The sequence below is a fragment of the Canis lupus genome, chromosome 11 (genome assembly GCF_011100685.1).
Source record: "Canis lupus familiaris isolate Mischka breed German Shepherd chromosome 11, alternate assembly UU_Cfam_GSD_1.0, whole genome shotgun sequence".
NCBI lineage: Eukaryota > Metazoa > Chordata > Mammalia > Carnivora > Canidae > Canis > Canis lupus.
In genome coordinates, this window is record NC_049232.1 from 9499712 (window position 1) to 9522526 (window position 22815).

Here is a 22815-nt window from a genome sequence, read left to right on the forward strand (position 1 = left end):
AAAAAATGGTAAGATATATTAGGAGAAATGCCAAGGTAGCTGATTGGGATAGCCACATAACTGAAGAAAGGAAGAGAGATCATGATTAAGATTCAGCCATGAACAGAAGAAGAAAGAACAATAGTGGCCTGCATGATGGCCAGGATGATAAATTTAAACCTGAAAATTGTGTGTTAGTTACATTAAGTTGAAAAAAAATGCTCCTAATAACATCACAATGGACTGCATGTTTGTGTTCCGTTGAAATTCATGTGTTGAAATGTTCACCTTCAACATGAGGATACCTAAATGTAGGCTTTGGGGGAGGTGGTTGGTTTTTGATGAGGTCATGAGGGTGGTACCTTCATGATGGAGTTAGCAATTTTCTTAAAGGAGGAGACCACAGATCTCTCTAGAAGCACTCCCTGAGGATAGGCCACGAGAGCACACAGAGAGAAGACAGTTGTCTACAAGCCATGAAGCCACTCCAGTCAGGCAATGTTAGTACCGTGACCTTGGATTTCCTACTTTCCAGAATTGTGAGAAATACACACATGTTGTTTTAGCCATCCACTCTACGGTATTTTGTTATAGCAGTCTGTACTGATGAAAATAAGCACTTCCTTTCAAGTGCAGTCTGAATCTTTCCCACCTCTTTTTCTCATTTTTTTGAAGAATCCTTCTACTTGATTATTAATATTATTTCTAGAAAAAACATTCCTTTGCTTAGGTCCTAAGGATGTACATTTTTTGTTTTACCCAAACAAATAAAATAAACCAAAAACTAACAAAAAACCTAAGCAAGATTTAGTACATAACTTTGCAAAATAGTATTCTGAAAATTTTTACATTTGTGTAGTTTTTGCTATACATAAAAAGAGTTTTTCCCCCTTTCACTCCTTACTTCTTTTCAGAGCAGCCGCATTTTTGCTCTTGGATAATATCTGGGTTTCCCTAGAATCTGAAAACAGTATTTGATGTTCTGGGATGCTCCAGCATGGCTACAAAACTTCAAGGGAGAAGGAAATGATTCAACTACAGAGAGAAAGGAAGTATGTTTCAAGAGTGGTAGAGAATTAATAAGGTTCTTGGAAAAGCAGATACCTTCAAAAAAATTCCTTCACTGCACCAGAGAACAGAGAGTGCCTGGGAGGGAGTGCCTCTGTGCTCCCTGCAGTCCTAGCACATTGCCCCTCACCCTTGGGAGCCATGGCCGAGGACCAGCAGTCTGGCTTGGCGGTAAGGAAGCAGGCATTCGGATGGATGGGGCTGCTTGTTTTGGGAGAGATTAACTCAGCTTGATCACCAGTGACCATGATGGACTGAACAACAGAAGTTCTTCCCCTCAATTTCCTGCATCACTTAGCTCCAAGGTTTGTGTGGTGGAAGGTGCCCTGGCAAACTACAAACACTGGGTGTTCTGCCAAATGTGATGAGAGGGATGTGTGCTGGGTTAAATGTGAGCTTGCAAAGTAAGCAAGAAGTTAACAGAATGGTCCCAGTTCTCTCACAGTGGCACACCTTGCTCATAGTGACTTGAAATGAAGATGGGACAGTATGAGACGAACCAGACTGTCTAGCATCTTGCTTTTCAGAGATTTCCAGACTTGATACTTAAGTTTAAGTATTATTTTATAACAGATTATTTTCCTGAAGATGTAAAGAGTAAACAGCTTTTTATATGTGTGAGGAATGTACCTATTATGATGTAAACCTTCAAAACTCATTATTTTACTGTAATGTCACCTTACAGCTGCCAGTCACAGTATTGATACCTACTAAAACACTAAAACTATCATTCTCATATTTTTGATACTAATTCAAATCATAGCTTGTAATTATTGAAATATAAAAGACACAGAAGTACACAGAAATGCAAAGGAAACCAGATCTATATAACAAATCTATACTGAAGTACTATGCAGCTGTCCTGTGAAACTACACTGAAGCAACCCCTATATTCACCTTTCATTTGTTCACTAACTGGCATCCTCTTCTAGAGAACATTTAAAGATGCAGAGTATGGCAGGCTCCCTTTGCGTTATAAAAGGATGAATTAATGTATTCAGCTCAGTTTTCTTCTCTTCCTGACTTCATGTGAAAATATGCCATTTGATATTTAATACTTATTTAAAATACTAAGTTTGTGTCTATTTTGCTTCCATCTCTTAAACATTCACCAAATTATAGTTGCAAAACATTACATATTTATTATATAGATATGGTCAAATAAGCCAGTTTATGAGGAAATTTGTGTTTTCACTACAGGTGAAGCATATTAGGAACCACAGATTATTTGAGGTAAGTATTTATTTTATTGTTAACTACTCAGGTCTAAAAACAATTTTGTCTACCTATTTTCAACTCCTGTCTCATTTTTTTTCTTTGCAGTGGAGCAAGCAAAGTTTATCAAACCATTTTTCTATATGACAGCCAATACCCTAGTTTTCTTTTTCTAAAATTTGTGTTAATAAGACTGTGATTGTTAATATAACAAAAATTCTATCCCTTTGTGTTCTCATGGTACCTTTATGTCATACACACTGTCCTTATATATCTAATAATCATACTAGAGCATATGGCTGCAAAGGGACTCCCAAAGCACAGACAATTCTTTTTGAATAAAAATTACACATTGTTAAGTAATTTTAATTACAGCAGGTCTCAACCCACACACATAAGTAATCCCACTCACTAGTGGATAGAGGTAGTTAAATTTTCAGAGGCAAGTGAATAATAGCTATTAGCATTTCTTCATTGTGAAAGATACATATCGCATATTAAAAACTGACAAATGTGGTAACAGGATTGAGATAAAAGAACTATAAGGGAAAAGAAATCTATTCTCTGACCCTCAGACACCAGATTTGTTGTACTTCCACTGTATTTTCCAAATATTCTTATCAAGACTGTAGATCATGAACTATGGGGTGGAATATGAATCTTCTATTGCTTTTTAGGCATCTACTGCATACTACATTGATACTAATAAGCATTCCTTTCGGATGGCCAAATATAGATATTGTGCCAAGGTTACATTACTTAATTGGTGGAAAATAAAAAATAATTCCTGAACATCTGCTCTTCTTAAAGGAGCATGCATAATGAGTCTATGAGAGACAAGAGTTGGATTGAGTAAAGCATGATTTTAGTAATTTTATGTTTTTAAAGATTATAACAACTTTATTCTTGGCTATAATTATTATATATTTCTTTTTGGAAGTAATGCACATTTTAGATGTCAAAGAAATGACTTTCTTTGATTTTCCTCACTTTATTTTGTGGCTATTTAAGGAAGATAAATGATCCTTGGATCACTGCTGTTCAGCACATCTGGGGAAGCAGATAGTTACAAAGTCCTAGGGAATTGACCAGGTGCAAATCCAAAGGGGTAATAATACATTTTTGCCCAAGAGTGCTGAAGAGGCAACAATAAAAATTTAAAAGTAATGCATTTAAATGAAAATAAGTTTATTAATTTTATGAGATAGTTCTTCTCAGGGGTGGAGGAATAATTTTAAAATGCTTTCATACAGTGCCTTTCCCTGTCACATATCCTGGTAAGGTTTTCTCCTTCATCCTAATATTCCTTCAGTAAGTAGTAAAGCCAAAATTCACTCAAACAGAATTCCTGAATGATTTTTTTCTGTTTTGTTTCTCTCCTGATTTATCCTTCCTGCATGTCTATTATGTCTCATATGATTTCACACCTTTTCTCTGTCTCTTCTCTCTCTCTCTCTCTCTCTCTCTCTCTCTCACACACACACACACACACACACACACACACACAGAGTCCTTCAATTGTTTGTGTATCAGGTACAAATCTTTAAATTTATAAACATAGGTGTATAAAAACACTCATATTTATTTGTTTTTCCTAATAATTATGCTCTGTTTTTCTGGGAAAAGCATCTAAATTCTGGTAGCCTACTTAAAGCCAGAACTGGGGTAGGAACATATCACATATCACATATTTTCCTTACCTGAGCTTTACACCTGTCTTCCCTATTTCTGAGCCCCTAAAGAAGAAACCAGAAATATCACATACCGCTCTTTGAAATGGACAGTAATGTAACTAATTTTACAAAAACTCCATTATCTTGATGCCAAAATCAAGCAAACAGCAAAAACACCTCACAACAAAACAAAAATACCAAAACAAACAACCAGCAACTTTGTTGGCCAATTTTACCTGTGAATTTTTATGTGGGAATCCTAAATATTTGCAAACTGAATAAAAAAATACACAAAAAAATAGTGAGTAAATCATTACTACATCTAATTTAATCAGAGGAATATAATAGCTATCTTAATCTTGAGCAATCCTTTAAGTAATTCACCAAACTGAACCGTAAAAAATCAGAAGTCAAATGACCTTATTAATAAATGCATAGGAATGTTGGTGAAAGTTTAATGATTCACGATTTAAGAGAAAAATCTCAGTGAATAAGGAATAAATTTAACTTTTTAACCAATAAAAAAATCTGTCAAAAAATGATATCTACATATATTGGTGATGTGTCAAAAGACAACTTTTAAAAGTTAGAAGCAAGACTATGCCTGCTATTATTGTTCTCTTTACCATGATATTACAAAATTCAGGTAATGCAACAAAACAAAGTACGAGAGAGACTGAGACCGATTTCAAGATGAGAATAGAAGCAAAAGTGCAGTTGTCCACTAAATGTGCAATGTAATCATAAAAAAAAATCCAGGAGAACCTACAAATTATCACAGCTTATAAGTGATAACTGTATAAGTGTCTGAAAGTTGACTACCCAAAAATCCATCTTTCCCTATAACCTGGTAAGAAACATTTAGGAATAGATGTTTTTAAAATTATTATAATAAAAAACCTATAGATAACTGGAAATAAAACTAACAAAAATCATAAAAAGAATTACTTAAAATGTACAGAATATTATGGAAGGACATCAGGGAATATGTAAAATGTGGAAATACACTATCTTAATGGATAGGAAAACTGTACAATGAAGATGACAATATTCATAAAATATATCCCATTAATATCTGAATTGGCTTTCTCATAAAATTTAAAAAGCATTCTTCAAATTCATAAAGCTGAAATAATGAGAATGAAGGAAGGCATCTCCTAGCAGACATCGATTCTTATAAAGTTTTATTTAAACTAAATGGCAGGGCAGCCTGGGTGGCTCAGCGGTTTAATGCCACCTTCCGCCTGGGGTGTGATCCTAGAGACCCGGGATCGAGTCCCACATCAGGCTCCCTGCATAGAGCCTGCTTCTCCCTCTTCCTGTGTGTGTCTCTGCCTCTCTCTCTCTCTCTCATGAATAAATAAAACATTTAAAAAAATAAAATAAATGACATTAGCATACAGATGAACAAATATACCAAAGGACAAAAAAAAAAAAAGCCTACAGAGATATATATTCATACTTAGAAATTCTGTATAGCAAAGCTAGCATTACTGATAGTAAATAATGCAAGGGAAGCTGGAAATAATACAACTGAACCATTATTTTAATCCATAAAAACAATCTAACTGTGTTACAATTGTAAAACAAGAAAGCAAAGGGGGTAGGCAAAAAGGAGTTGACTCAGAAAGTTTGGCAACCAACGTTTTCACTGGATGCCATCAGACTAGAGACAAAGAGAACCACTCGTGAGCTCTGTAGTCTAGATGGTAAATTTGTATCTCATAGGGGTAAGAGCTAGCATTTCTTAGTTACTTTACATGTATACCAGGATTGTACAAATTACAGGTATTTAGAGTCGGTTTATCATAAAAGATAAAGAGGCTACAAAAAAGCAAAAGGAAGTAGAAGGAGGGTAGGATGACTTCTGAGGTGAATTAAGAGTCAGAGATGTCAGTATGAACTCATGTCTGTTATATGTGCATGAGAAAACATTATAAAAGCAGAACTGAAGGGGACGCCCAGGTGGCTCAGTGGTAAACATCTGCCTTCAGCTCAGGTCATGATCCCGAAGTCCTGGGATCAAGTCCTACATCAGGCTCCCCGCAGGGAGCCTATTTCTCCTTCTGCTGTGTCTGCCTCTTTCTCTGTGTCTCTCATGAAAAAATAAATTATATATTTAAAAACTCTTAAAAAAAAAAAAGCAAAAGTGAGGGGCTCTTAAAAATATCTACCCATTTCTTCTGAAAAAGTGCCAATTCCCAATTACTTCTAAAAGAGAAAGACACACACACACAAATAATAAAATAAAAATAAATAAAATAAAAATAAAAGAGAAAAAATAAATAAAAGAGAAAAACACTGGGACACTTTCACAGATATGAAAACTAAGCACACACAACAACTAAATTTAATCTGGGATCCTAAACTGAATCTTAAAACAGAGAAAAGAGAGTAGCAGAAACATTGATGGAATCTCAATAAAGTCTGTAGTTTAGTTGATAGCATTGTACCACTGTTAATTTCTCAGTTTTAAAGAACATAGCATAATTATACAAAGTGCTAGTCTTAAGGGAAATTGGGTAAAGGGTACACTGGAACTTTCTGTGCTATCTTTGCAAATTAACCTGAAATTTAAAACTAGTCCAAATCAAACAGTTTAACAAAACAACTTAATTTCAGTGTTATTTGATCCTTGCTCCTTGGTTCCTTTAAAAATAAGCCATACACAGGGGCACCTAGGCAGCACACTTGGTTAAGTGTCTGCCTTCAGCTCAGGTCATGATCTTGGGAGTCCTGGGATCAAGCCCAAGTTCCACTTCTCCCTATGCCTGCCTCCTTTGTGCTTGATATCAAATAAATAAATAAAATTTTTTTTAAATAAGCCACACACATTAAATGATACAAAATGTGAATTTTGCTTTATCTAAGAAATTTATGTAGAAACAAAATATCAGCAAATACATTTACTTAATCAAAAATAAATTATGTAAAATATGACCTCCTTATGTAACTTAATTTCCCATCAAGTGAAAATTGTGTACCTGGGCTGCAAAATTAATTGCATGCTATATTTACAAGGGAGGTTTTAAAACGACAACTTAATGTTCTATTTTTTTTCTAAATAACTAAAATATTACTGGGGCTAACCAAAAGATCTCTTTGTATAAAGAAATAGAAATGAAGGCCGTCAGTATTACAGTAGTCATTTCTTTAGCAATTTTCTCTTTCTTATGTTCATTAATGTACTTTCATTTTGAGAGATGTGTATGAAACAAGATTTGAATAGGATTTTTTTTAAATAATTGAGACAAGAAGTACACAGCTAATGCAGAGCAACTAAGAATCAAAAGTGACTTCTATTTGGTTTGTTTACATTCTTTCATGTGAATTATGTATGCGTGTATGTGTGTGTGCATGTGCTGGGACTGCATAAAAATTATGCACATTCCAAGAGTAGTCTGTGAGAAGATATGGGAAAGACATAATTTGGGATTTTAATTGGTTCTCAGCCTCTATAAGCCACATAAGACCTGAATTTCATATTAATTTCCTCTAATTCAGTCAAGACTCTCTTCTGTTTTGCAGAGCTTGAAATATCCATCATGTAATCATATTTTCCCAATACTTATTACAATGGAACCCCTGTCCTTTAGAACAGTCACTCACAAAGTTTAGCATGCATTAAAGTCACCTAGAGGGCTTGTTAAATCCATTTGCCAGACCTCACCTTCAGAATTCCTGATCTAGTAGGGCTGAGGTGGAGCCCAAGTATTTGCATTTCTAAGTCCCTAGCTGATAATGATGCCAGTGGCAAGAGATGCACACAATTCTTATTTTATCTGTCACATGTTTTTGCTTCCAGTAATAACTGTAGGTATTTTAAGCTTCTCTTTCTCTCTCCTAATATCCCAAATAACCAATGTAGCAAGAAAGAATTATAAGATGGATGTGAAACTTAATAAAAGAAACCCCATTTAAAATGAAGTTGGGAGGGCGGAAGAGGGAGTTCTATAATGTACCACAACTCGTTGTCAATTGCAGACCCCAACAGAGACACTGAGCATTTCCAAAAGGAAGAAACCTACTACAAAAGGAAGGAAGGAATTTCTGGCCCAGCAGGGAGCCCAGTCAATAAGAAAATACCACAACTCAGCCAATGAGAGTCCATTGCCATCCTGAACTCACACTCCCCTTCTGACTTCCCAACTTCATCCTTTTCTCTATAAAGTAAGATTCCTCTTTTTTAGCCTTCAAGTTTGCCTATCGTTTGCCACAGCTTGCATATTTTGAGTTGTAATTCTGCTATTCCTGAATAAACCTATCATGCCGGTAAAGCAATTGGTTGTTTTATTTTTAAGGTGAACAGGTACTTCTACATAATGTGTGTAATATGAATCAATATGTAGAATACAAATAGACTTGCCAAGAAAGAGCTGATATGTTTACAAAAGTCACTTTATTTTCCAGGAATTCTTAATCCAAATTAACTAACATTTGACTATACAGCTGTTTATCTCTAGAACAACCCTACATATTTCAAATCATTATATACCTGTCTGAGCAGAGTATAAATCAGAGAGCTCCTGAGACAGAAAGAGGTTCCTCATATATATTGTTCTCCATCCTGGTGAACAATGAGAAATATCTGTTAGTCAACAATCTCAAAATATCTCCATAGACATTGCTTTCTCACTAGTGTATTAAGTAGCTTTAATCAGAGTAGCTTAATAAAGGAAATCTGCCATATGTAGTTTTGTATTTATATTTCTAAACTACAGGTAGATCTGCCTATGAATCAGTATCACAATCCTGCTAGAGTTTCTTAAAAATCATTATTATTTTTACTATATTTAGTGGTCTAGTAGCATGGATAAAGTCAGCACATCATTACAACAACCAGAATTACATAAAAATATTTTGTTGTTGTTGTTGTTGTTTAATGTTTTCTAAAAGCCTTTTTGTTTTTTAAAGGATAGTTTTAGGTTTACAAGAAAATTGTGAGATACCATCCCTACACATGCATATTCTCCCTCATTTGCAACATCACTTAACCAGAATGGTGTATTTTTTCACCAAAGATAAACCTACACTGAGATTTCATCACCACCCAATATCCATAATTTAGTGATTACTGTAGGTGCTATACATTCTTTGGATTTGGGCAAATGAATAATATATATGCATCACACATAATACATACATAATGATGTATTTTCAATGACCTAAAAAATATTTTTATAACTGTAACATTCCACTCGCTGATAGGTCACGATACAAAAAGCCACAAATATATATCAAAACATAGGATTTCTAATAATTCCATAGAGGAGGAAAAAAATGTTTTCTTCTACCATTCTAGGCTCTTGGCTGAGACTGCCCTGTAATAAAAAGACAGATTAACAGGAGAAAAACAAACACAAGTTTAATAACATGTATACCTCCTGTATACATGGAAGCTATTCTGGAACACTGAATAGTTCCCCTAAATGATCACAGCCATCACTTTAAATATCATCTCCAGCTAAAGACAAAAGAAATGTTGGTTAGGGAAGGGAGGCCAGCTATGGGAGTTTACCAGGTAAAACACAGTAAACAAGAATATTGTTTTTATATAGATTTAAGTTGGTAAGTATTGATAAGAGTTTTAGTCATCGTTTGGAAATTTATTCAACACCTCTTCTTTGTACAGAGAGGAAGACACCCTAACAGATTGAGATTTTCTTTATAAATGTTAAGTGTCTTTTACAAATGGGTTAATTTCTACCCAGGACCTTATTTCTGCTCCTCTGTAATTCCTTCTAAGGCCTGATGGAAATTACCAAAACCTACATAGAAAAGTCCTCCTCTAACAAAATACAGGTGTTTCTACTTGCCGATTCCCTTAAAAAGCGTATATACTTTTTATTTGCAAATGATTATGAACTCATTGGAAGTTACAAGCATAAAATACTATTTCAGATATGCACTAAGTCTTATAAATAGCTCTTTCTAAAATTTATTATTAATAGTAGCAATCATTTTATTATCCTGTTAGTGCACTGACCTTTTGTTTTTTTTTTAATTTATTTGTTATTGGTGCTCATTTTGCCAACATGTAGAATAACACCCAGTGCTCATCCCATCAAGTGCCCCCCTCAGTGCCCGTCACCCAGTCACACACACACACACACACCCGCCCACCTCCCCCTCCACTACCCCTAGTTCGTTTCCCAGAGTTAGGAGTCTCTCATGTTCTGTCTCCCCTTCTGATATTCCCACACATTTCTTCTCCCTTCCCTTATATTCCCTTTCACTATTATTTATATTCCCCAAATGAATGAGAACATACACTGTTTGTCCTTCTCCGATTGACTTACTTCACTCAGCATAATACCCTCCAGTTCCATCCACGTCGAAGCAAATGGTGGGTATTTGCCGTTTCTAATGCACCACTCTGGAAAACTGACCTTTTATTTTGGCTTGGTTTTTTGAAGAATCCTTCATTTTATTTGTATTTTCTGTGTATTGGTAAGTTTATAACCTTACATAAAGCTTCTCAGAGGGCAGCCCGGGTGGCTTAATGGTTTAGCGCCGCCTTCAGCCCAGGGCCTGATCCTGGAGACCCAGGATAGAGTTCCATGTAAGGCTCCCTGCATGGGGCCTGCTTCTCCCTCTGCCTGTGTCTGTGCCTCCCTCTCTCTCCCTGTGTCTCTCATGAATAAATAAATAAAATCTTAAAAAAAAAAATAAAGCTTCTCAGAGATGGTGTTTACTGATAATCCATGTCCAAATTTTTTAGATACTATCTTAAAAATCTTCTTTTAACCTATAATATCTTAAAATCTCCTTATACCTTTTCAACAAATTTAAGAAGACTGTATTATAATTCCCATTTTGTGGATGAGGAAAAGAGCTAAAAAATATTATTTGCCTCAAGTCACATGACTAGTAAACATCATTAATATATTGAACTCAGGTACACATTGGTTATACTCACTGTGCAAATAAATAAAGGAAAATAAGTTTGGAAAAAATGTTTTATTTTCTACCAAGAAACAAAAATACAGCAATTAACTTGTAACTGTAATCTCAAGTTTGGTTTACTTTCTCTTAAAGAAGCAACATTTAGTTTCCCTAAATTCCTTGAGTCGAGATAGCAAGAGAAATTCCTCCCAGAAAGGCAAAGGGGATAGGTGTATCCTATCTTTGGCTTTCTCTTCTGTTTACCTTATAATCTCAACTACATATCAACTGTTATCTTCTTTTGTTTAATGGTAACTTATGACTTTCTATTCTTCAGAAATTCAGCAATTTCTGAATATACGAGCTTTGCCTAAAGGAAGTGACTCTGATTAGATCCTGATTCTGTCACTGGTTCTACTGTGTCTCATTTGACTGGTAGGTTAGTGTTGCTTTCAGTTTAGTTAGTTCCCATGTGGGATTACACATTTAACTTACTCAAATCTTAGAATGCCATTTGCTAAATTAAGTAGAAAATAACACTTTGCAGTTCCTTAGTTGTCTTAAGAAACTGACATTAAACATTCTTGGAGACAGAATTTGTTCATTGTCAATCAAAAATCTTCTTCCTGCCTTCACAGTGTTCCTTCCTTCAAATCTTCCTTCCTTCATCTTTATCTTCCTAAGCAAAACTGAGGTACATTCATTCAGCTGACAGGCATAACCTAGGTTTGACCCTGTTAATCTATACTCTCATGAAAAACAGAGAATGGAGAAGACAGAGAAAATTTCCCTCTTTCACATATTCCTAATGGTTCTGAGGTCCAAAAATACGTTTTATTCAAAAGCCTGAGTCCAGAAGCCATTGCTGATTACATCATTACAGCATCATCCATTTATTTGCTGTTTTTTCCCTGATTGACTTAAAATCCTGTTTCTAGAAATTTTTGTTCTTTTCTTGACAATTTTGTTCCTGATGGTTGTTCTCCTAAAACAAGGCAAGTTCCACTACAGTAGGCTGTCTCTGTTTCCTAGGCCTTGAGTTATCTGGGACAAACTAATTATAATTGGATCATTTAGCATTTAGAAACCTACCTACCTCTTCTTACTTTTTCCTCCTGCCGTTCCAGAGTCTGTATAAAACAGGCTATAATGAGACTAGTATTGCCTTGGAAGAACTCAGAAGATTAAATTCCAATTGAATCAAATGTTAGTTACTTTTGCTTTCTAAGCAATATTTCCAAAGAGGAAATGAGAGGGAATAAATCCAGGGCTTGGTAAAATTAAACGCCAAACAACAGAAGGCAGGAAGGCTCAACTTATTCCTGATGATAAATGGCGGCAGCATCAAACTGCTATTGATCAAGAATGGAGAGTTCTTTGGTGAACAGAAGCCCAGGAAAGAAAAAAGGAAGAATACAATTAATTCAAAAAAAGTACCATTTAGCTATTCCCCTCCTTCATCATTCATCCTCTCTTCAGGTGAGCTCCTTCTCACCTTTATCTTTTCTTATTTTCTATGTTCCATGCTTTAAATTTTCAGATAATAGGTCTGAAGGCAGAAGAGCAGATTGAGCTGTCAAGAGAGGAAGGAGAAATTTGCTAAAATGATCAGCTAATGAGTGACAGGATGAGAAGTGCAAAAGAAACCAACTTTCCTTCTGAGCTTCTTGTATTCCATCTCAGTACTTCCCACTAAGAAGTTTTACCTGCTGTTCTCCAGCCAAGGAACCCTGAACCTTAAGAGATCATGACTCCAAGCATATTGTCCAAAAGATTAATTTGTTTCTTTAATATCTACAGAAAGTTTTTTTTTTACTTATAAATGCTTTCTCCAGAATCAATAAATATGACACATGTGTTTTAAATAAATGCAAACCAAATACAACATGTTTTCATAGCTTAAAAAGTTCCCACTGGTAAATAAATAAAACCATAATTCAAAACTCAGCTTGCCACTGTGGAAGGGCTCTAGGGACAGGAATCTATAAAGGCTGAAAAGAGAAAAGACCCTTTCAGAAGGCTAGAACATGACTTTCTGAGGTTCAGAAATTCTCATGACTATTTGGAAGTAGGAACTCCATCTTTAGAGCCAGAGGGATGATTATCAGAGACCTAAAATGTTTCTTATCCTCGGGCATATTGTCCTGGCTTACAATATTATTGGAATTCTATAAATAGATATTGGTAAATAATATTACAGAGATAAATCACCAAATATATGCTTAAACTGTCCTGAGCGATGCATGAAATTTCTCCAAAATCAATCTACAGTGCTGTCTCAATGCTCTATAACATTTTGGGTGATTAAGTCATATTTACACTGTAGCCTACATTTCAAGTTACAGATCCATTCCTAAGAGTGGGATCAATGGAGAAAAGCAAGCATGACAATGAATACCTGAGAGATCTGGGAAAGGGTACACCACCAAAGTTAAGGGGGAAAAAAAGGCAAAGAATTTTCAGGGAATGACTTACTTCCCAAGATGATTAAGAGTAAGATTTAAACCCAAACATGAGGGATCCCTGGGTGGCGCAGCAGTTTGGCGCCTGCCTTTGGCCCAGGGTGCGATCCTGATCCAGGAGATCAAATCCCATGTCAGGCTCCCTGCATGGAGCCTGCTCCTCCTCCCTGTGTCTCTGCCTCTCTCTCTCTCTCTCTGTGACTATCATGAATAAATAAATAAAATCTTTAAAAAATAAAAAATAAATAAACCTAAACATGATTATAATCCACAGTTGTTTAATTATGCCAGAAATGAACAAAAGTAAAAACAAACCAAAACAAAACAAAAACAAAAACAAACACCTATCTGATTAAAAAAAATTAAATATCTGATACTTTGAGCTAATCTATTTGGGATATTAAAAGTTCTATATTAAGGGATCCCTGGGTGGCTCAACGGTTTAGCGCCTGCCTTTGGCCCAGGGCACAATCCTGGGGTCCCAGGATGGAGTCCCACATCAGCTCCCGGCATGGAGCCTGCTTCTCCCTCTGCCTGTGTCGCTGCCTGCCTCTCTCTCTCTCTCTCTCTATCATGAATGAATAAATAAAATCTTAAATAAAATAAAATAAAATCTCTGTATTATTATAAGTTCTTTTCCTTCCTGCTGCATTACTATGGAACAATTCCAAAAATATAAAATAGTCAACTATAAAATGAGGATCCTATTTTCATTCTGAATTATATAATAGAGCAACAAAAGGCAATGAACCCTGCCAATGGATCTGCATAGTGATCTCACATTCACTCCTCAACAGAAGTGGCTTGTTTATTTTATAAAAGAAATGTTTTATTATAATCTATATTTATCACATCATCAATAGCTGGTAAAGATTTACCCTAATATTATTTTACATTCTAAAAAGACTACAAGCTACTTTTGTAGGCTAACTGAAATTTGTTATCTTGAATGACATTCATAGGGGATATAATACTGAAAATTTTTAAAGATACTATCTATCCCCCAGAAAAGCATGGGGCCAACTTGAAAGCATGAGCAATTCACTGATCATTTAAAGTCTTCAAGTTAGGGGATCCCTGGGTGGCTCAGCGATTTAGCGCCTGCCTTTGGCCCAGGGCACGATCCTGGAGACCCGGGATTGAGTCCCACGTCGGGCTCCCGGCATGGAGCCTACTTCTCCCTCCTCCTGTTGTCTGCCTCTCTCTCTCTCTCTCTCTCTCTCTGTCTATCATAAATAAATAAGTAAATCTTAAAAAAATAATAAAAATAAAGTCTTCAAGTTAAAATTAGTAAGCTCTCAAACAAAAACTATTTGCAGCTCTAAGATCAAATGTTATATGAAATTTATGCAGCACGAAAGCAGACTTGAGGAACAAAGGCATTGTCCATCTTGAAGACATTCCCAGTTTTACATTAAAATCACAGAGGTTGGGCTGCCCGGGTGGCTCAGTGGTTTAGCGCCGCCTTCAACCCAGGGCGTGATCCTGAAGATCTGGGATCGAGTCCCACTTCGGGCTCCCTGCAAGGAGCCTGCTTCTCCTTCTGCCTGCGTCTCTGCCTCTCTCTCTCTGTGTGTGTCTCTCATGAATAAATAAATAAAGTCTTTTAAAAAAAATCACAGAGGTTATGCTTTTCCCTGTGTTGTATTTTGAGTTTACTGTCAAAAAACCCTTAGATAATTTATCTACCCAGATTCCTCTGTAGCCTTTCCTTTCATTGGAACCTTTCATGCATAATACATTTTAATACTGGTGTTGCACAGAGAGATACAGCAACTATACATATAAGCATTGAATAAACATGCCTAAGACAAACCAAATTTGTGCAATGTGAAAACTATTACAACTAAGCTGCATTGCTATCCTTTCCAATTATAGTAATCTAACATAGCCAAGAACCAGGTTTTCCTCCATTTCTAAAGTGATGTGTATGTCAGCCCCAAATCAGTTGATGAAGATCACCGTTTTGGTCTAATCCCATTTAGTTTTTCCTTTTCTTTTTGTTTTTTTAACCTGACTCTATTTATATTTAATAATTATTGGGTGTTCTTCTGCTATAAAAAACCTAAAGTCATTCTTTCTGTGGTGTCATACTATTATTTATCTCTCCTATTCAGTATAATTTGTCCCTCAATCTTCCAAAAACGGGTCTAGATATATTTTTCTAGATTTGTGTTATCCGAAACGGTGTTACATAGCTGTCTTATGCAGATCAGTTTCTGATATCTTAGCTATGGAAGGCTGCAAGCTACACTCTCTTATCATGGACATCTTGCATGAAAGATTCTGAGAAAATTATAATTAAGAAGAAACAAAACTGTTATATAAATAAGTTTATCTCAAATTTATCTAATTACAAAACATTTTTTTTCTGTGACACACATAAAAATCTTAGTAAAAGACACAGTGATTGAAATCTACTATCCTAGATTCTCATCTTTTGAGCAACTGCAACTCTGGACTACCAGCCTCTTATCTGCAAACTATTTAAAAGACATATCATTAACAAGAAGGTAGTATTCAAGGGTAATACTCCTAATTATAGACACAGAGAAGACTGTGTTTTTAATTCCTTCATATACAATAATCACAGACCCCAGTGATGCAAGATACCAATAGCCAAAAAGCCACCTTCCACCAGTATATACAAGTCAATGAAAGCCTTTTAATTCTTTGCTTAATTTTTTTTTAATAATTTTTTTTTTTATGATAGTCACACAGAGAGAGAGAGGGAGGCAGAGACACAGGCAGAGGGAGAAGCAGGCTCCATGCACCGGGAGCCCGACGTGGGATTCGATCCCGGGTCTCCAGGATCGTGCCCTGGGCCAAAGGCAGGCGCCAAACCGCTGCGCCACCCAGGGATCCCAATTCTTTGCTTATTTTAATTCCTCACTTATTTCCTACTGCCAACTTTTCACTGTTGTTGCTGCTACTCACCTTAAGATTTTCTATATAAAAATAGAAGAAATTATATAAAACAAATAGAGTATAATGAAAGCTAATCAATAGAATTGGACGACCTCAACTCAATGACAGAGTTTGAGCAAATAAGCTATGTAATAGCAAATAATATTTTTTTAAATAATAAGTACATTTAAGGTAGAGAAATCCAGATCTAGACAAACAGCTCCTTGAAATTTGCCCCTTATATAGAGAGAGCTAGCTAAAGATTAGTAAGGATAAAACTATGTACTGTCACTGGTTTGTATAAATATTTGTATAAATATATAGAGGTATATATTTATACATGTTATTATACATGTATATGTAGAACAAATGGTAACAAATAGATGGCATTGTTTATAACTTCAAAAGAGACACAAACCAAAGCACAAAACAGAACTATGAAAATAAATCTTCAGAGGTCCTTAGATAATATAACTGGAAGATTCAGGTTGAGAGGGTATGCACATAATTAATTTGTGGACGAGACCACTGTAAGAAAAAAATACAAAAGTAAGTTTAAGACCAGCATAGGGTAGACATATAGACCAAAAAAATAGAATTGAGAGTTTATAATAAAAATAAACCTATACATCTATGACCAGTTGACTTTTGACAAGAGCACCAAGTCTGTTCAATGGAGGAAAGAACAGTTTTTTCAACTAATGGTGCTGGCACAACTGGATTTCCACATTCCAAAGAATGAAACTAGACTTCTACCTTATACCATATTCAAAAGTCAATCCAGAATGAATCAGTGACCTAAATAAACCATAAAACTCTTAGAATAAAACAAAAGGATTCATCTTCATTACTATGGATTTGACAATGGATTCTTAGGATACTAAGGCATGACCAACTGAAGAAAAAATAGGCAAATTTGATTTCATCCAAAGTTAAAAAAGGATTTTGTACATCAAAGGACATTATCAAGAAAGTAAAAAGAGGCATTTGAGGTGGCTCAGTCAGTTAAACGTTCAACTCTTGGCTTTGGCTCAGTCATGATTTCATGGATTGTGAGATCCAGCACCTTATGGAGCTCCTTACTCAGTGGGGAGTCAACTTGAAAGATTATCTCCCTCTGCCCCTCCCTTCGATCATGTTTTCTCTCTCTGTCTCTGACTCTCCCTCTCAAAATAAATAAATAAATCTCTAAAAAAGTAAAAAATACAACCAACAGAATGGGGGAAAATATTTTTACATCATGCATCTGATAAGGGTTTAACATCCAAAACGTAAAGAAGCTCTAAACCTCAACAACAAAACTCCATGTAAAATGGAGTAAGAGACCTGAACAGACCAAAGAAGACCTACAAACTGCCAATAAGCACATGAAAAGGTTCTCAACCCTATTAGTCATGAGAAAAATGCAGATCAAAACCACAAGGAGATACCAGTTCACATCTATAAGGAGGGTTACAGTATTGATATTCAAAATTTCAATTTGAATTGATTTCAAAAATATTGAAAATAACAAGTGTTGGCTAGGATATGGAAATGTGGAACTCTCATACATTGCTTGTTGGAATGTAAAATGGTGCAACCACTGCGGAAAATAGTTTGATGGTTCCTTGTAAAGCCAAACGTTGGTATATGATGCAATAATTTTACTTCTAGATGTAAACCCAAAAGAATTGAAAACATGGACTGAAAGACATTTATATGTTCAAAGTTCATTTCAGCTTTATTCACACTAGCTAAATACAAGGATCCTTCAACAGATGAATGGATAAACTGTGTTAATTCTATACAATGGAATATTATTCAGCCACAAAAAGGAATGGAACCTGATACATGCTACAACATGGATGAATTGTGAAAACTTGCTAAGTAAAGTAAGTATGACACAAAAAGACAAATATTGTTTGGTTGTATTTACGCAAAATACAAATAATTTAATTGGAAAATTTAAAAAGACAGAAAATAGATTAGAGGTTATCAGGGCCAGGGGTGAGGAGGCAATGGGGAGTTATTGCTTCATGGTATTTCATTACTCCCAACAAATATTCTGAATGATTACAGAATTTTTTTTTGGATGATGATAAACTTCTGGGAACAGAGAGAAATAATGGTTACACAACCCTGTGAATATAGTTCATGCCTTTGATTTGTCCACTAAAAACTAGGTAAAATGGCTAATGTTATGTTAACACTTTAAAACTAAATATAATTAATAAAGATTTGAATTTCAGTTAAGACTACACCTGGATAAAAGATAAACAAAATTCTATTTTTAAAAAAAAGAAGAAGAGGAAGAGGGAAGAAGGCCCATCCCCTGCTCTTCCTTCTAGGGATCACTGAATTGCATCTCATAGATATTTACTTCTGTGCTTACAATGAACAATATATATGAACAATAAGAACAACATATAATTTTTACAAAATCCCTCAAGGAACTAAGTACAGGAGTAAATATTTGTTTACAATAAATAAAAAATTACAACTTTCAAAGCTGGCAAATACCACACAAATCCACACACATATAATTTATATTAATTGACTGCTTGATACACTTCTATGCTTTTCCTATTTCATTTCAATCTTTATTCTTTGAAAGTCTCTTCATAGGATAATGATTTACAAGCCACTGTCTACTGAAGGAAGAGAAAGATGATTTAGATGATTTAGTATTTCTTCTAGCATAACTTGTACTGGAAAGTCAGCCATGTGGTGAGAGATTTCATTCTGCAGGAGCCTCAGTGTCACTTGTGGGAATCTTTCTTATCCTCCAGTCATTGTGGTTTCCTTTTGCTCATCATCAACTGAACCCTCCTGTCATGCAGGAGTAAATGCATGTCCTACGGGCCATGTTCATTATCCCAAGGGACTTAATTTGTATCTCAGACAAATTCTGAGCATCCTTAGTACATTTTCACATGGGCTTCTTTGCCATACCTCAGTGGACATTTCAGGCTCTGAAAAGTCTCAGGGTCTCCCATCAGTAAACAGATTTCATAAAAACACTGAATGTTGAAGTTCAAAATGATCATAAAAACACTTAGTCTAGAATTTTTTACACTTTAGCCACCTAAGATGTACCCTCACAATTTTTCCATTTCTATATATTACTCCTGCTATTATTCACTTACCATTTATTTTCCAATTTTTTACTTAGTCACAGACTTCAGTCTGGCCTAATTCTTTCTATAAAACTGCATGTTTGAATGGTGCCATATTTTTTTGTCCAATGGATATTAAAATATACTTATATCTCAGAAAAAAAGAAGGAAAAAAGGAATCCATCTAGGTCCTGCTAAAACTGCCTCATGCCCTGTGCACCACTGCAGAAGATGCTGAAACAGAATAACTTATAGGGGCTGGAGAAGACTTGTATTAGGGGAGTCAATGATACAGGAATAAGAAATCCCTTAAGTGATGGAAACTATGTGGAAATCTTGTTATTTTCCAAGGCCAAAATAATTACCTTTTTATTAAAGTCAAGTGGTGAAAAGAGCTATGCGTGCAATGGTTTTCTTTTTTTCTCTACAAGTGATTTTTTTCTTAACAAAAATAATGCTGTCCATTAGATTATAGAAACATTTTGTGTGCCCAGGAGTCATTTTAATCAAGTGAAAAATAAAAGAGTAAAATTAAGTAATTAAGAAAGTAAGTAAGGGAGCCAGGACCAGAGTTAATGAGGGCCAGAAAACATACCTTGTCTGGTCACTTTCTCCATGAATCTGCTGAAATTTTACCTCTTATTTCCTTAGTCTCTCCAGGTAGAAATAAACACTTTGTACTTCACCAACTGCCCTGCCTACATAGGCTTTTATGCACTGTTTCCTACCCCTTTCTCCACATTCTGTAAGCTCCTAGGAGCACAGAAGCAGCCTTATTCCCACAGACATCCCTGGCCCCTGGTATCACACTAAGTACATGGGAGGTGTTTCATGTTGTTAAATAAATGGCCAAATGGTATATATAAAAAGACACCTAGAAATAAATCATCTGAATACTCATCATTAATAATAATAAAACAGACAGCATTTCTAAAATTAAAGCACTTATGATAAGAACTGAAAGAATACAGATTTAAGAGGAAGATCGGAAACATTTTTGTTAACTTCTGTAACAGAACTCATTGGCCTATATTTAAATGAGACAAGTGTTGCCACACCCAACTATTATAAATATGGTTTTAGGATTTTCTAGCCATCAGTCTGACAGACATAATTGTTTGCGTTTATATGTCTGGAAAACATTTGGAGAAGAGGGAAGCAGAGATTTCAAAGTAGCTAAAGCAAAGACAGTCTGACAAGAGCAAGGGCAAGATTCTATTAGGACAGAATTTCACTTGTGGGCAGCAGGATTTAACCATATGAGTACATGCAGAAGCAGGACAGCTGAACCCTCGTGTAATCAACCCAAAAGTCTGAAAAGATAAGGCTTAGCTGCATCTCAACAAAATTTAAATTTTTATAGATTATTTTAATACAACCATGACTAAAAAGTTTCTTTGAGATTAGATGGCAAAGTATTAATATGATGAAGATGTATTAAAATGTTTAGGAGAGGGGCACCCGGTTGGCTCAGTGGTTGAGTGTCTGCCTTTGGCTCAGGGTGTGATCCCTGTTCCAGGGATCGAGTCCCACATCAGACTCCCTGTGAAGAACCTACTTATCCCTCTGCCTGTGTCTCTGCCTCTCCCTCTATGTCTCTTATGAATAAATAAATAAAATCTTAATAAATAAAAAATAAATAAATAAATAAATAAATAAAATTTTAAAAATAAAACCTTCCGAAGGATCACTTCTAAGCATTATATTATTTTACTGGGCAATGTCAGATTTCAAAACTCTTGAAATAGGGGCTATTGACTTTTAAATTGTACACAATTGCATTATAATTTGCATGATTATTTTAATATAATTTACATTAAAATTCTTATAATTTACATTCTGTCTCTGTCTTTCTCTCTTCCATTAAAGTTAATTATGCACCTTAATTCACAGCAAATTACTACCGTTAGTCCATTTCTGAATTTACTTATTTGGTATATTTTACCTATTTCCCACTCCCATTCCTTACCTCCCTAAAATAGTAAACTATTCCAATGTGTTTGATGTGTATGCTTCTTTTCTATATGGTCTCATAGATTGAATGGTTTCTGTTATCTTTTTAACTCACAAAAACGATGCTATAAAGCTAGTTTTTGCTTTCCTATAAGGCATGTTGTTTTCAACATGTGTGTTTATTTAATCCATTGTCTAATATGTCTGTGTAGTATTCCACAGTGTACACCTACCAGACGCATCCATCCATCATGAAGTTATGAATGCCCAGACCGTCTATAGCTTGTTGATATCACAAGCAACACTGCACTAATCAATCTGTGTGTGTTTCCTTATAGACTTTGTGGTATGGGTCTAGGACTGGAATTGCCGGCTCAAAGAGCCTATAAATATTTAATTTTACCAAATACTGCTTCAGTGCTTTCAAGGAGCTCTGCAGCAATTTTTATCCCCACAACAAAATATGAGGATTCCTGTAGTTCACATTCTGCCAAATATGTGGCGTTATCCAGGCTCATAATGTATCTAAAATGATATCTCTTGATATAATTTTCATTTTTCTATTCCAGTGGCAAAGCAATGGATTACCTTGTTCCTGGCAAAATGGAGCTGAGGCCATGAGCAGATACACTAGCTCAGTGAACCTGGATGCTCTCTCCCATCTGACTATGGTGCTATTGGCCATTGGCATGTTCTTCACCACCTGGTTCTTCTTTTGAGAGGCTATCCCCACCAAGTACACTCGGGATCTCTACAAAGGCCTTCCCATCTCCCTGGTGGTGTTGCTCTATATGGGCTTTGTATTTCCCTTTTTGCTGTTCTGGGTCAGCACCTACATAATATCTCCCAAAGTTCCAACCAGGTGGCCTCACTGAATCTCTACTTTTGTAAACTAATTTCTCCTCTATTGATGGAAGTGTCTCTCCCACCTGCTGCTCACAATAAAGGCAGATGTATGAAAAAAATTTTTAATTCTTCTATTTACCAATGACTATGAACCTCTCCTTATAAGATTATTGACTTTTTAAGTCTTTTTCTGTAAGTTCTGGGTCCAATTGTTGCAATCTTATGTTGAGATATTTCTCTTTTTCTTATTGATTTATACTAATCTCTTGTCTAGTAAAACATACACAAACAGACACAAATACACAAACAGAAACAGTTGTATACAAATCACTTGGGGACTTCGATAAAATACATATTCTGATCCACTAGGTCTGAGGTGAGTCCCAAGAGTCTGCATATTCCAGATCCCACCACTATGATGACAATGATGATGCCTGTCCAAGAATCACACTTGAAATGGCAAGGGTTAAGACTATATTTGACTACTTGTTAACCTTTATTCTTTCACTTATATTTTATAGAAAATTCATCATGTTTCTCAAAAGTATCCAACTGGGGATCCCTGGGTGGCGCAGCGGTTTGGCGCCTGCCTTTGGCCCAGGGCACGATCCTGGAGACCCGGGATCGAATCCCATGTCGGGCTCCCGGTGCATGGAGCCTGTTTCTTCTCTCTGCCTGTGTCTCTGCCTCTCTCTCTCTGTGTGACTATCATAAATAATAAAAAATTAAAAA

At 35.5% G+C, this 22815-nt stretch overlaps 1 pseudogene; it reads left to right on the top strand.

The window, feature by feature from the left end:
- The first annotated feature begins 278 nt into the window (after window positions 1-278).
- LOC111097922 lies at window positions 279-22179 on the top strand (annotated as a pseudogene).
- Window positions 22180-22815: the final 636 nt, after the last annotated feature.